The sequence below is a fragment of the Procambarus clarkii genome, chromosome 78 (assembly GCF_040958095.1).
Source record: "Procambarus clarkii isolate CNS0578487 chromosome 78, FALCON_Pclarkii_2.0, whole genome shotgun sequence".
NCBI lineage: Eukaryota > Metazoa > Arthropoda > Malacostraca > Decapoda > Cambaridae > Procambarus > Procambarus clarkii.
In genome coordinates this window covers 16933376-16947931 of record NC_091227.1, presented here as the reverse complement: position 1 = coordinate 16947931, position 14556 = coordinate 16933376, and the positions used below count along the sequence as shown (strand labels likewise).

The window sequence follows — 14556 nt, the reverse complement described above, 5'->3', positions numbered from 1 at the left end:
CGGTGGAGCCCACAGTGGGTGGAAGTGACGGTGGAGCCCACAGTGGGTGGAAGTTAAGGCTTAGGAAAAAAGATAGTATGAGGCTACAAGATGACCTAAACAAACTGAATGAATGGTCCAACAAATGGCTACTAAAGTTTAGCCCAAGAAAATGTAAGGTAATGAAACTAGGCGGTGGAATCATGAGGCCAGCCAGAGATGAAGTCCTTCAAGAAACGGATAGAGAGAAAGATCTAGAAGTTGATATCACACTAAACCTGTCTCCTGAAGCCCACATAAAAAGAATACCAGTATGCGAGGCTGGCTAACATCAGAACAGCTTTCAGGAACCTGTGTAAGGAATCATTCAGAACATTGTATACCACATATGTAAGACCAATCTTGGAGTATGCGGCCCCATCCATGAAGCCCGTACCTTGTCAAGCACAAGGCGAAGCTGGAAAAAGTTGAGGTATACCACTTGGCTAGTCCCAGAACTAAGAGGCATGAGTTATGAGGAAAGGCTGCATGGAATGCACCTCACGACACTGGAAGACAGAAGAGCAAGGGGAGACATGATCACTACCTACAAAATTCTCAGAAGAATTGACAGGGTAGATAAGGATAAACTCTTTAACATGGGTGGTACGCGAACAAGGGGACACAGGTGGAAACTGAGTACCCAAATGAGCCACAGAGACGTTAAAAAGACCTTTTTCAGTGTCAAAGTAGTTAACAGATGGAATGCATTAGGTAATGATGTGGTGGAGGCATGACTCCATACACAATTTCAAATGTAGATATGACAGAGCCCAGTAGGCTCAGGAATCTGTATATCAGTTGATTGACAGTTGAGAGGCGCGACCAAAGAGCCAAAGCTCAACCCCCGCAATCACAAATAGATGAGTATAACTAGATGAGCACACACACACACACACACACACACACACACACACACACACACACACACACACACACACACACATACAAAAAATATCCATAAAACTAAAAAAAACATTCAGCAGGAAATTGAAGACTCAGTAAGCACTGCACACCTGCGCTGCCGGACGTATGATAATCTTCGGAAGTGCAGGAAAATTGGCTTCCAATACCAGGAAAGGAGCAAAGTAATTGGTGGGAGTGACGTGTGACCATTGGACAAGAGCTCACTGTCAATACTCACACCTTAGAGCGTCTTAACACCGGGTCTCTTATTGGGGAAATATTTCACGTGACTATTAACAGTTCTCTTATTGCCTAATTGGCAGCAGGAGCACAAGGTGCAGGATGATCAGTAATAGTAGACGTAACTGGCTTCTTGGGGGACCTGAAGATGTAGGACTACTATTACCATCTACACCAGGCCCCGTGGTGCAGTGGTAATGCACTCGCCCGACGCTTCGCGAGCGCTTTGGCCTAGGTTCGTATCATGGCCGGGGAGGAGTGACTGGGCGCCAGTCCTTAACTGTAGCCTCTGTTCACCCAGCAGTGAATGGGTACCTGGCTGTTAAACGATTTGGCGGGTCGTATTCCAGGGAAAAAATAAGATTAAGGACTTGCCCGAAACGCTATGCGTGCCAGTGGCTTTACAAGAATGTAAGAACTCTTGTATATATAAATTTAAATGAAAATAAAGTAGTGATGGTGGTAGTAGTAGTGGTAGTAATAGTAATAGTTTTTTTATTATTATTTTCTACCACAGACGTGGCTACACATTTACAATGCTAACCAGCATATGTACATTTCTTCTATCATTATTTAACCCTAAATCATATAAATACTTAAAAAAAAATAGAATGACATCATAAAATTCTTCATGGTGAACCGGGGGGCCTTGCTGGGGGTCGAACCTCGGTATCCCAGTTATCCAACCACCAATTATAGCCAAGCCAGTGCCAAATAAACCCACGGAATTACTGATCCTAAAATATATTGCCCTCGATGAGAAATATTTCAATTTATGTACTCATTTTTAATTATTAACGAAATATAATTTTTGATTAGTTTTAGTTGGAAAAAAGTACCTGGATCTGAGAGAAAGTACACTGCAGGTGTACCGTATGTAAGGGCATGCGAACTGTGGGTACGAGGACAGGTGATCTGAGAGGGTACCAAGATCTAAGGACAGGTGGTCTGAGGGTACCAAGAATCTGAAACAGATTACTGCCTCACCTGATTATCAGTATATAAATTCCTGCTCTAGTTTAAATGTTCTGAATCTTTCATGGAAAATCAGCAGTAATTTTGAGAAAAGTAGTAGTAGCAGCATTAGTAGTAGTAATAGTAGTAACAGTAGTAGTGGTAGTAGTAGTCAAAATATAACACTAGAAGCCAGAATGAGGACTCGAACCTGCACACTGGGTACTCCCAAGCATACTCCCTGAACAACTCAGCCACGACATGCTCAAAAGTAATGCAATCTGGGAGTCCACTGAATCCTCTAGGGGTCCTGAGGCTTCTACTGTAGTAGTAGAAGGAATAGTAGTAATAGTATTAGTAGTAACAATACCAGTAATAGTACAATTCCAGTGATAAACATTCCATACAATCTGGTAATTGGAGCTGTGTTGTATTAATTTCGGTTCGTGAACTTCCAAAACTTAATCCCAGAGACCTGTGCTTATGCAAATGATCAGACGCTGAATTTCAATGGAGGCGTGAAACGGAACCGAGCACAATATTAATTACAATTATTATTACGTCTATTAATTATTAGACAGCATGCAGAACGACCTAGTCAGACGTCTAGCAAAGAGCAAAACTAACGTCACCTTGACGCAAAGCATGGAAGATATAGGAATGGTCTGTGTATATTCTGTAAAATCTATACAATGTATACTCTCCCCATTAGCTTCACTACAGCAATATATTCTATAATGCACACATAAAATGCATACCTTCCCAATTAACTTCATTACAACTTCCACAAGAATAGACTACAGGAAGTGGCCATCAGACAGTCCCTTTATATACACACACAGCAAATTGGTGGCTCGTTTCATCTCAAATATTCAACACAGTGGCTCTTGCCTTGACAACAGATGGGTCACGAAAAACACACTCGCTTCAACAGCAACAATATCTTGTGAATAACTAATAAACACAAGATTATTCGTAATAAGTTTCCTGTGCAATAAACTCACTTCCAGCAAAAAAATAACATTTTCTGACTTCTACAGAAACCTGTGCACAAAGTGAAGTGTTCAGCATTCAGTAAGTAAAGTTCTTGCTTGCAACAATCAGGGTGTAATTGAGACGTAATTAGGAATATGCAGTTCTAAACTGCATTTATTAATTTTAACTTTGCATTTTAAATTCGTAATAACCGAAACGTAATACATAAGATGTGGCAGAATAATTTCAGTAACTTAGACAACAAAATGTTTTGTAATAATAGTAATAATACAAATAATTAAAATGCATTAATTCAGTCACCAGTTTCTCTGGCTGTAAACATTCAGTCATCAGTCCCTCTTACTGAAAACATTCAGTCACCAGTCTCTCTTTCTGTAAACATTCAGTCACCAGTCTCTCTTCTGAAAACATTCAGTCACCTGTCTCTCTTCTGAAAACATTCAGTCATCAGTCCCTCTTTCTGTAAACATTCAGTCACCAGTCTCTCTTCTGAAAACATTCAGTCACCTGTCTCTCTTGTGAAAACATTAAGTCACCGGTCTCTCTTTCTGTAAACATTCAGTCACCAGTCTCTCTTCTGAAAACATTCAGTCACCAGTCTCTCTTCTGAAAACATTCAGTCACCTGTCTCTCTTCTGAAAACATTCAGTCATCAGTCTCTCTTACTGAAAACATTCAGTCACCAGTCTCTCTGACCAAAACATTCAGTCACCAGTCACTCTGATCATAACATTCAGTCACCAGTCACTCTGAAAACATTACTTCTCTCTCCCTCTCTCTTCCATGGTTTCATTACTGAGGCCGTCGCTAAGGGGACTTTTTTAATGAGACATTTTCCCAATGCAAATGTCAGTTTATTTACTAAATTTCCATCACTGGGCCCCAGTCTCTTCAGAACCGTCTTGTAAAACTGATGTATATATATATATATATATATATATATATATATATATATATATATATATATATATATATATATATATATATATATATATATATATTAGTATATTTTGGTAGCAGTCTTTCCTGTAGACATATATTATTAAATATGACCGAAAAAGTAAGATTAATAATTCTAACACGAATTTTCTCAATCTTTCGTACATTACGCTTCACTGTTGGAGGTAAATCAAAAATCACTTCTCCAAAATTCATTTTTATTTCTAGTCTAACGCGACACGGGCGCGTTTCGTAAAACTTATTACATTTTCAAAGACTTCACAAATACACAACTGATTAGAACTTGCGTTTCCCTGATTTTATATCTACATTTGAGTGAGGTGGGAAGGGTGATGTGGCATTACATTTGAGTGAGGTGGGAAGGGTGATGTGGCATTAACACAAGACAGAACACTAGGGGATATTAATAGGGTATTAAAAGTATCAACACAAGACAGAACAGAAACAATGGGTATTGAATAGAAGTGTTTGTAGAAAGCCTATTGGTCCATATTTCTTGATGCTTCTATATTGGAGCGGAGTCTTGAGGTGGGTAGAATATAGTTCGCGCCCGCGTCGCGTGTCGCGTCAGACTAGAAATAAAAATGAATTTTGGAGAAGTGATTTTTGATTTACCTCCAACAGTGAAGCGTAATAGTACGAAAGATTGAGAAAATTCGTGTTAGAATTATTAATCTTACTTTTTCGGTCATATTTAATAATATATGTCTACAGGAAAGACTGCTACCAAAATATACTAATATATATATATATATATATATACCCCAGTTTTACAAGACGGTTCTGAAGAGTCTATATATATATATATATATATATATATATATATATATATATATATATATATATATATATATATATATGACAGTGTCAGACCACGAAAGAAAGATTGAAACAGGAAATTCCTTAAGTACGTCTTCAGAAGGTTGGATATATAGGCTAGAAAGAGATGAAGAGAGGTGAGATACAGTGCATTAAATGAGATAGTGGATATCAATAAGGTATTAATGAGATAGTGAATATTAATAAGGTATTAGTAAGATAAAGGTTTATCAATGATTCTACTCAAGTCGCCCTTTAACTGATTAATCAAAAATGGATCAAAATTATGCAAAAGATTGCTAGCGTTCAAATTACATGATTTTGTAATCTGTATTAAAGCAGATTCAATTATGTTCCTATTGAAAGTGATTTTTTACAAATAGTTATTGAAGAAGCCATATCCCAATCAATTTGGTGAGAATTTTCTGACAAATTAACAAACAAAACACTAGATAATTGGCCATGTCGTACATAATATTTATGTTGCGAAATTCTATATTTCAACTCTTTATATGTTTGCCCTACATAGAACCTATTACAGTATTTACAAAGTATTTTATATTTGGCACAATTATCACTACGAGGACTGTTTTGAACTAATAGTTTTCCAACCGTATTTTCGAAATTAAACAATACATGTATGTCAAAATGTTTCAAGGCCTTGACAATATTTTCAAATCCAGAAAAATATGGTAAACATAAAACATTCTTTGGGCGAATTTTCTCATTGCATATATTATTATAATATGTACGACGTGCTTTGCTACGGCAAACTTCCAAAAAACTCAGTGGATAACAAAGCTTGAGACCAATTGAATCAATATTCTTAAACTCTTCATCCAAGAATTTCGGACTAACAACCCGAAAACCCTTAGATACATAGAGGAAAAATGTATTGTAAACCGTCAGTAGTTTCAAAGAGTTATACGACAAAGAGTACTGGGAAGACGGGACACCACGAGCGTAGCTCTCATCCTGTAACTACACTTAGGTAATTACACTTATATAATTACACACACATATACACAAGAAATAAAATTCATTGCATTAACAGATATGGAAATGTGTTATTTTCTACCCAAGTCTCGATACTGTAAACAGACTAACTAATGGGGAAAATTGGAGCCCAGGAGCCGAAGCTCTACCCTTGCTCCCCCCCAAAAAAATATAAAAGTATAATTAGATACGCAGGAAATAACCCAACGTGGAGAGGAATTCCAGAACCAGGCAAACTTTGGCACCGCCTCTAAGCTTGTACACAAACTTAAGTTAGCGGAATTTTTTTCTTTTCAAGTTGTTAGGAGCTGCGGTAATTATTGCACAGATGGGGAACTTCTATGTTGCAACTCATGCTGTACTATTATGAATCTGTATCATTTGATCTTACTCTCTGTCTGTCTGTAAGTGTGTGTGTATGTATAGTCTTTCTCTGTCTCTCTCTTCCTCGCTATCTCTCTCTTTCTCCACCTTCCCTCCCTCTTCCATGCACTCATCTTTTCATCTACTTCCATATGTATGCATTTATGGTGGCTGAGAGGACAGCTCGCTTGATACGTAGTCATGTGGACCAGGGTTCGATTCTAAGGGCCGGCAGAAACAAATGGGTAGTTTCTTTCACTCTGATGCCCATGTTACCTAGCAGTAAATAGGTACCTGGGAGTTAGACAGCTGTTATGGGCTGCTTCCTGGGGTGTGTGTAGGTGTGAAAAAAGTAGTTAGTAACAGTTGATTGGTTGACAGTTGAGAGGCGGGCCGAAAGAGCAGAGCTCAACCCCCGCAAGCACAACTAGGTGAACACACACACACAATACACACACACACACACAATACACACACACACACAACACACACACACACACGTACACACACACACACACACACACACACACAACACACACACACACACACACACACACACACACACACACACACACACACACACACACACAACACACACACACACACACACACACATACACACACAACACACACACACACACACACACACACACACACACACACACACACACACACACACAACACACACACACACACACACACATACACACACACACACACAACACACACACACACACACACACACACACACACACACACACACACACACACACACCACACACACAAAACACACTTTTTCAGTGCCAGAGCAGTAAATAAATGGAATGCATTAGTAAGTGATGTAGTGGATCTCACCAACTGGCGGGGACGATCATTTTAGAGTGCCTAAGGACCCAAGACTCAAGGTATCACTCGCAGACTCCAGAACCACATATAATCATCCCAGCATATCATACCACTGATAAGGCTTCCAGAGCGCATAATTAGGTATAATAGGTAATAATCAGTGAAATGATGAGATGAGTTGAACGAAATGTGATAAAAATTTCTAATTATTCTGCAGTGTGTTATAAATATGAGCAATGAGTCACGTGAAATGGTAATTCAACCCCCAATGGTTAATGGAGGTAATTAATAGCAAGTTTCGGTATTGGATTGTTTAGGTGTAATTGCTTGGCGAGGACTAACAACGCCTCTGGCGTGTTTGTGGCTGTTTTTTCGTTTAATTATTTAAAAATTGTAAGTGTTAAGTATTTTTAACACTTATAGGAGGGGAGGGATGCTGGGGGAAGGGGGGGGGGTGTTAATAGAGACGTGGGAAATACAAATTTTGAATATAAGTTTTCATGTACACACACAGAAACTCCCACACACAACTGAACTAGGTGAGTACAACTAGGAGAGTACACAGCAATATATATCTAGCCACAGTTGCCGGCTAACACCAGCCTGAGGCACAGAATGTATGTCTGTATGAGAGATGAAAACAGACATGACGAGAATTTTAATATCGTGCAAATGTTAAACAAATGAACATCAAATAGACTACAGTTTAATTCTCTACAAGTAAATAAAGAACAGTTCCAGTGTTTTAAATTTATATATATATATATATACGGATGAAAAACATGTAGCAAAAACAGTGGGGTACTTTTATCATGAGTATACGTGAATTGTTTTTTACATATCTTAACAAAACATGATTGCAATTATCTCAATTAAAAATTGATACTAATGATAAAGCTTCAGTTTTTGCTGTCTAAAAATCTAGCTGAATTCTAGCAGAAAAGTGCAACGGCTTGCTATAAAATGGCTTCCGGAACTGAAAAACAAGAGATACGAGGAGAGACTAGAGGCGTTAAACATGCCAAAACTAGAAGATAGAAGAAAGAGAGGTGATATGATCACCACTTACAAAATACTAATAGGAGTAGGCCAAAATTGGGAAAGAGGAATTCCTGAAATCATCAACTTCACGAGCAAGAGGACACAGATTCAAGCTAAGGGGACAAAGGTGTCGAAAAAAATATTAGAATTTGTTTGTTTGTTTGGGGATTGGTAGACGGTTGGAACAAGCTAAGAATGAAGGTGGTGGAGGCCAAAACCGTCAGTAGTTTCAAAGTGTTATACGACAAAGAGAACTAGGAAGACGGGACACCACGAGCGTAGCTCTCATCCTGTAACTACACAGGTAATTACACTTAAGCAATTACACACACACACATACACACACACACACACACACACACACACACACACACACACACACACACACCAAAAACCAACAGTTACACCAATACACTTCGTTAACACTCGCCAAATTCACTGCAACATTTAACCAGCAAACAAACTTCAATTTAAAAGACAAAAAATAAAAAAAATCCAATAGTTTCCGCATCACACCTGATCGGTGTCTGTTCGCTACACTCGCTAAACAATGATTGGTCAGCTTGTAGTGGTTCGCTACTCTCGCTAAACAACCATTGGTCAGCTTGTATTGATTCGCTACACTCGCTAAACAACCATTGGTCAGCTTGTATTGATTCGCTACACTCGCTAAACAACCATTGGTCAGCTTGTATTGGTTCGCTACTCTCGCTAAACAACCATTGGTCAGCTTGTATTGGTTCGCTACTCTCGCTAAACAACCATTGGTCAGCTTGTATTGGTTCGCTACACTCGCTAAACAACCATTGGTCAGCTTGTATTGATTCGCTACACTCACTAATCACTTTTCGCTAGCTACACGCACTAATCTATTTCCGCTAGTTACACTTACTATTCAGCTTCCCTTATCTACACTCACTGCTCAGCTACCGCTATCTACGCTCGCTGAACCCGATGCTTACTTACTCAGCACATCACACTCGCTAAACATCGCTACTCCAATTGACAGGCCCTTCTCACTCGCTAAATACCCGCTGATGACTGTGGCCCGCTTCAGTAAGACCCACAACCGGCCATGTCCTGGGATAATAATTATATTTAATTAGCTATTTGTCCAATTCTTGGCCAAATTGGGTTACATTGCCAAGTTTAGGTAATGTTAATGAGTTTTATTGTGTTATTTTGTTTCGCTGTCATAAGTTAATTTGTTCAATAATGTTATTACTTTAAGTGTAAATAGATAAATAAATAAATAAATATAAATACAAGCGCACTCAATACTATCCTGCTATATATCATATATTTGTTAGCGGATTATTGAATATATAAATATGGTTATCCTAGGTAAGATAACAATGATGAGAAAACCCTAAGCCATTACGGTTATCCCAAGACCGGTGGATTATTAAGGTATTTCAATAGTGCTTTCCCCCCCTTATCCTTATCTACTTATTCTTATCTTTATTTACTTTTCAAGATTCAAGATCACGTGACTATCTTTACCCGTCCAGCTGGTTTGGTGTAGGGTTTTCTCCTCGTAGTTACCTTACAGTGATTGTTAACTGGGAGTTTTTCAGTTGTGAACAATAGTTATATCCTATATAGAGACGTAGTTCTCTCGTTCCTTCCAGGCTCACCTGTCCCGAAACACCTGCCTTAACTACCCTCACACACCTGGCTTAATTATCCCAACACACCTGCCTCATCTCCCCTGACACTTCTACCTTGACTAACCTGACACACCTAGCTTAATTATCCTGACGAACGTGTCATACCTATCCTGACACACCTGCATTACTTATCCTAACACAGTTGCCTCACCTATCCCAACACACCTGCCTTACCCATGGGAATACACACCTGCCTGACCCATGGGAACACACACCTGCCTGACTCATAGGAACACACACCTGCATGACCCATGAGAACACACACCTGCCTGTCCCATGGGAACACACACCTGCCTGACCCATGGGAACACACACCTGCCTGACCCATGGGAACACACACCTGCCTGACCCATGGGAACACACACCTGCCTGACCCATGGGAACACACACACCTACCTGACCCATGGGAACACACACCTGCCTGACCCATGGGAACACACACCTGCCTGACCCATGGGAACACACACCTGCCTGACCCGTCTTGGCCCACCTCATGTGTGGCAAGCAAAGCAAGTCAGGGAGTCGTGAGGGCGGAGGAGACTCAATCCTCATCCCATTTAAAGGTGACTTTGTTTATTTCCATATAGATGATCGAGGTTCAGCAGGTGTAGTGTCCAATATCCCAAGCAATCCCACTGGGGGGACGGAAACACATATCCCTTACCCGTGGGACTGGATGGTTAAGAGCGACGACCGCGCTTCTTGCAGGTCGGCGTTCGATCCCCGACTGTCTAAGTGGTTGTGCGTCATTCCTTGCTTCTGTCCAACCCTCAAATCCTTATCCTGATATCACTCGCAAGTGATGTATATAGTGCCACTGATTTAATGCTCTTTTCTGATACTTAACTTACCTACACCCATGGTAAACCCATGGAAAACCCATGGAAAACCCAGGGTAAACCCAGCAAGCGTAGGACAAGAAATTTATCACTCAGCACTCAGGTCTAAGGTTCACTCTGACTCTAAACTAAATCGTACCTCTGTGTACCAGACAATACATTTCTAACACGCTTATTTCATATCTGTATCAACAGCTGTTCTATAACACAGCCTCGACTTAGAAATTTGCTTGTATGGTGCAAACTGAAGGAAAGTACAAATAATAGAATATAGAGTATTGGAATGTTTCAGACATTGTTAGAACCGGTTTCGGGACCGTAGGAAGACCCATAGAACATATTCATCAACTGTGCGCCACGATTTACTGTTACCTAGCAGTAAATAGGTACCTGGGAGTTAGACAGCTGTTACGGGCTGCTTCCTGTGTGTAAGTGTTTACTAGTTGTATACTAGTTGTATTTTTGCGGGGGTTGAGCTTTGCTCTTTCGGCCCGCCTCTCAACTGTCAATCAACTGTTTACTAACTACTTTTTTTTTCACACACCACACACACACACACACACACCCCAGGAAGCAGCCCGTGACAGCTGACTAACTCCCAGGTACCTATTTACTGCTAGGTAACAGGGGCACTTAGGGTGAAAGAAACTTTGCCCATTTGTTTCTGCCTCGTGCGGGAATCGAACCCGCGCCACAGAATTACGAGTCCTGCGCGCTATCCACCAGGCTACGAGGCCCCCAGTGTATGAGTATGAGTGTGTGTGTGGGGGAAGGGGAAAATTAGTAACAATTGATTGATTGGCAGTTGAGAGGCGGGCTGCAAGAGCAAAGCTCAATCCCCCGCAAGCACAATTAGGTGAATACAACACACACACACACACACACACACACACACACACACACACACACAGTACAGCAGCACCAGGAGGCAGGAGCCACTGCAGCAGCCTCCCGTAATATCACATCACCTAAGTATAGGGAGCAGGTTGAGGGCTGGTAGTGGTGTCCCGGGTGACATAAAGGTATAGGCAAGTTTAAGAGTAAATAACATACAACTTATAAGGGAAAGTGAGTGGAAATTCTATATTGGAAAAGTATATATTCTATAACACAAGATCGTCAATAACAAAGATGGCCGCCGCCACGGGGAAGGTAAACACACCAACAGATGATTGTTAAAAAACACGCCAAAACACGATTGACATATGAATGAAAAAGTGGTTATGTTACCTAACCACCTCATCATAAGAGGATAAAATCCCGGCGGTAATCACGTTAGTATTTGTCTTTGAGAATGTAAGGAGTGAGTGACCTTGCGAAACACATCACTAGGCGTGAGACCCAATAAAATGTGTAAAAATTAACGTTGGAGAGTTAATTTTTCAACTTCCAGCTTCCGTGGAGAAAAACATAAGAAATTTCGAGGAAATTCGTACCAGAATCATAAATGTAAAACTTTCAGTAGTTTTCAACGAAATATGTTTAAAAGAAAGACTGCTGCCAATATATATATATATATATATATATATATATATATATATATATATATATATATATATATATATATATATATATATATATATATGTGTGTGTATATCACGAAAATAAACACGTGATTAAGAATGTGACAATGTCAGACCACGGAGGAAAAATGAAACAGGAATTTCCTTAAGTACTTTCGTATATTAAATCTGAAGATGTATTTAATATACGAAAGTACTTAAGGAAATTCCTGTTTCATTTTTCCTCCGTGGTCTGACATTGTCATATATATATATATATATATATATATATATATATATATATATATATATATATATATATATATATATATATATATATATATATATATATATGTAAACTATTACAACTTATATGTAAAAAATAAAATGAGTACACGTACGTACATACATCCGTAAATATATACATAAATACATACATAAATACATAAATACATAAATAAATACATAGTACTCCGCAATAAACAGCAAGAGTAGGGGCATTTACTCCCTGCAAAGCCAAACTTTATGGATAAAGTTGTAGAGTAATTTGAGAGCGATCGCAGATGACTTCTGGACCATTTACACACTGTAATTTATGATGTAGTAGAGCATATTGATGTATTTTTTGCCTAATGTTCCCTATTGTATTTATGAGTCCTGCAGAATGCCAAAATATAATTTAGCTTTCAAAAAAACATTATTTCGTCTCTTTTGCCAGAGTGAAAAATTAACGTAAAACAGTTTATTTTTAAAGTATAAGATATAATATTTATTTTGTTGTGCTACACTTTGAGATTATTAAATATAATGACGTTTAAGTGAAAACTTTCTTTAGTGGATTTGACCTATATATATGAAAATGTGTATTATACATATTGCGAAGAAACCTGTTAATAGTATTTAATAAAATTTAGTATTTATTAAAAAATTAGTAAAAATTAGCATTTTTGTTAATACTAATACTTTTTTTGTTAATATTTTTGGTAATTTTATTGGGGTCCCAGTGGTACAGTCGGGTTCGTTCTCGACGCACAATCAGGAATTCCGGGTTTGAATCCCGGGCGGGACAGAAATGGTTGGGCACATTTCATTTCACCTAATGCATCTGTTCACCTAGCAGTGAGTAGGTACTCAGTAGTCAGCTTGTTGCTGCATCCTGGGCGGGGTCAGTAATTCCACCTTAGGGTGGGGGGGGGGGCCTCGATATAAGCCTAACGTGTATGAATACAGTCAGGCTTCCTGTCCCCTGACACGGTGAATTATTAATTATTATATGGTTTTGTCGGATGCCAACTTATCAAGTTTATTTTAATTTAATTTTATGTGAATGTAACGAGTTTATGAAGGTTTAAAGTTCACACACACACACACACACACACACACACACACACACACACACACACACACACACAAACCAAAGGCGGGACCAAAGAGCCAGAGCTCAACCCCCGCAAGCACAGTTAGGTGATTAGGTGAGTAAACACACACACACACACACACACACACACACACACACACACACACACACACACACACACACACACACACAAGCACATATACAGATAGATAGATTAGATAGACAGACAGACAGGCACATAGATAGACATATGGTCTAACACGAAAGCATATATTTGTTTTATGATCTGCAAGTCGTGTTGTTGAAGAACTCCTTGTGTATTATAATTCTTTAAGATTCTTCACAACAATCTTACAAAGTTTGTCTCTTCTCACAAAGTTTTAAAACATTCTTTAGCAATAATATGTCCAGTAATACTTTCGAGCAAGATTTCCCATACTTCCCAGTAATATTTCCACTAATACTTCCATTAATACTTACCAGAGCTCGATGTCTCTCAGCTCACGAACGATGTCAACTCTGAAGTTTTCCTTTCTAATGTTCAAAGAACTTTTGTCTTTAATTCCATTAACAAACACATTCCTAACTATTGTTATGGTACCGCTATTCACTAAGAACTTTCACTGTGCTAAATGTAAACACAAATATATTGAAGAAAGCCGACACGAAAGTCACAAAATATTCAGGCAAGGCGGCTAGAGACTCTCGGATCTACAGCCTCACACCTCCACACTCCGGCGGCCCCTGCGCCCGACTGAGGGCTCCGAGGAACGCCTCTCCCCTGAAATCGACGCTGCCGGAAGTGAGGGGAAAAACCTTCGTACAGTGGAAGCGATGATACGAAATTTCTCGACTTGTTCGTGTGAAATGGGAATTACATACTAATTTCGACGTGAACAAATATAATGACATTGATTAAAAGTCTAAGTTCAGTTTTAGATTCTATCCAACACCGGGAATAAAGTTCGATTAAGAATACTTTTGACTACATTAGGTATTTTATGTAGACTCAAAAATCCATATAAATCCCATTTTACCTTCCAAATATA

General features: G+C 39.0%; 1 protein-coding gene across 1 annotated transcript in view; it reads right to left on the bottom strand.

Annotated features, from left to right (window-relative positions):
- Positions 1-14249, bottom strand: part of LOC138357382 (zwei Ig domain protein zig-8-like) — a 158012-nt gene extending 143763 nt beyond the window's left edge. Inside the window, exon 1 of the mRNA XM_069314099.1 lies at positions 13988-14249. The gene's annotated coding sequence lies outside the window, so the exon portion shown is untranslated. The remainder of the gene's footprint in view (positions 1-13987) is intronic.
- Between the last annotated feature and the right edge of the window lie 307 nt (positions 14250-14556).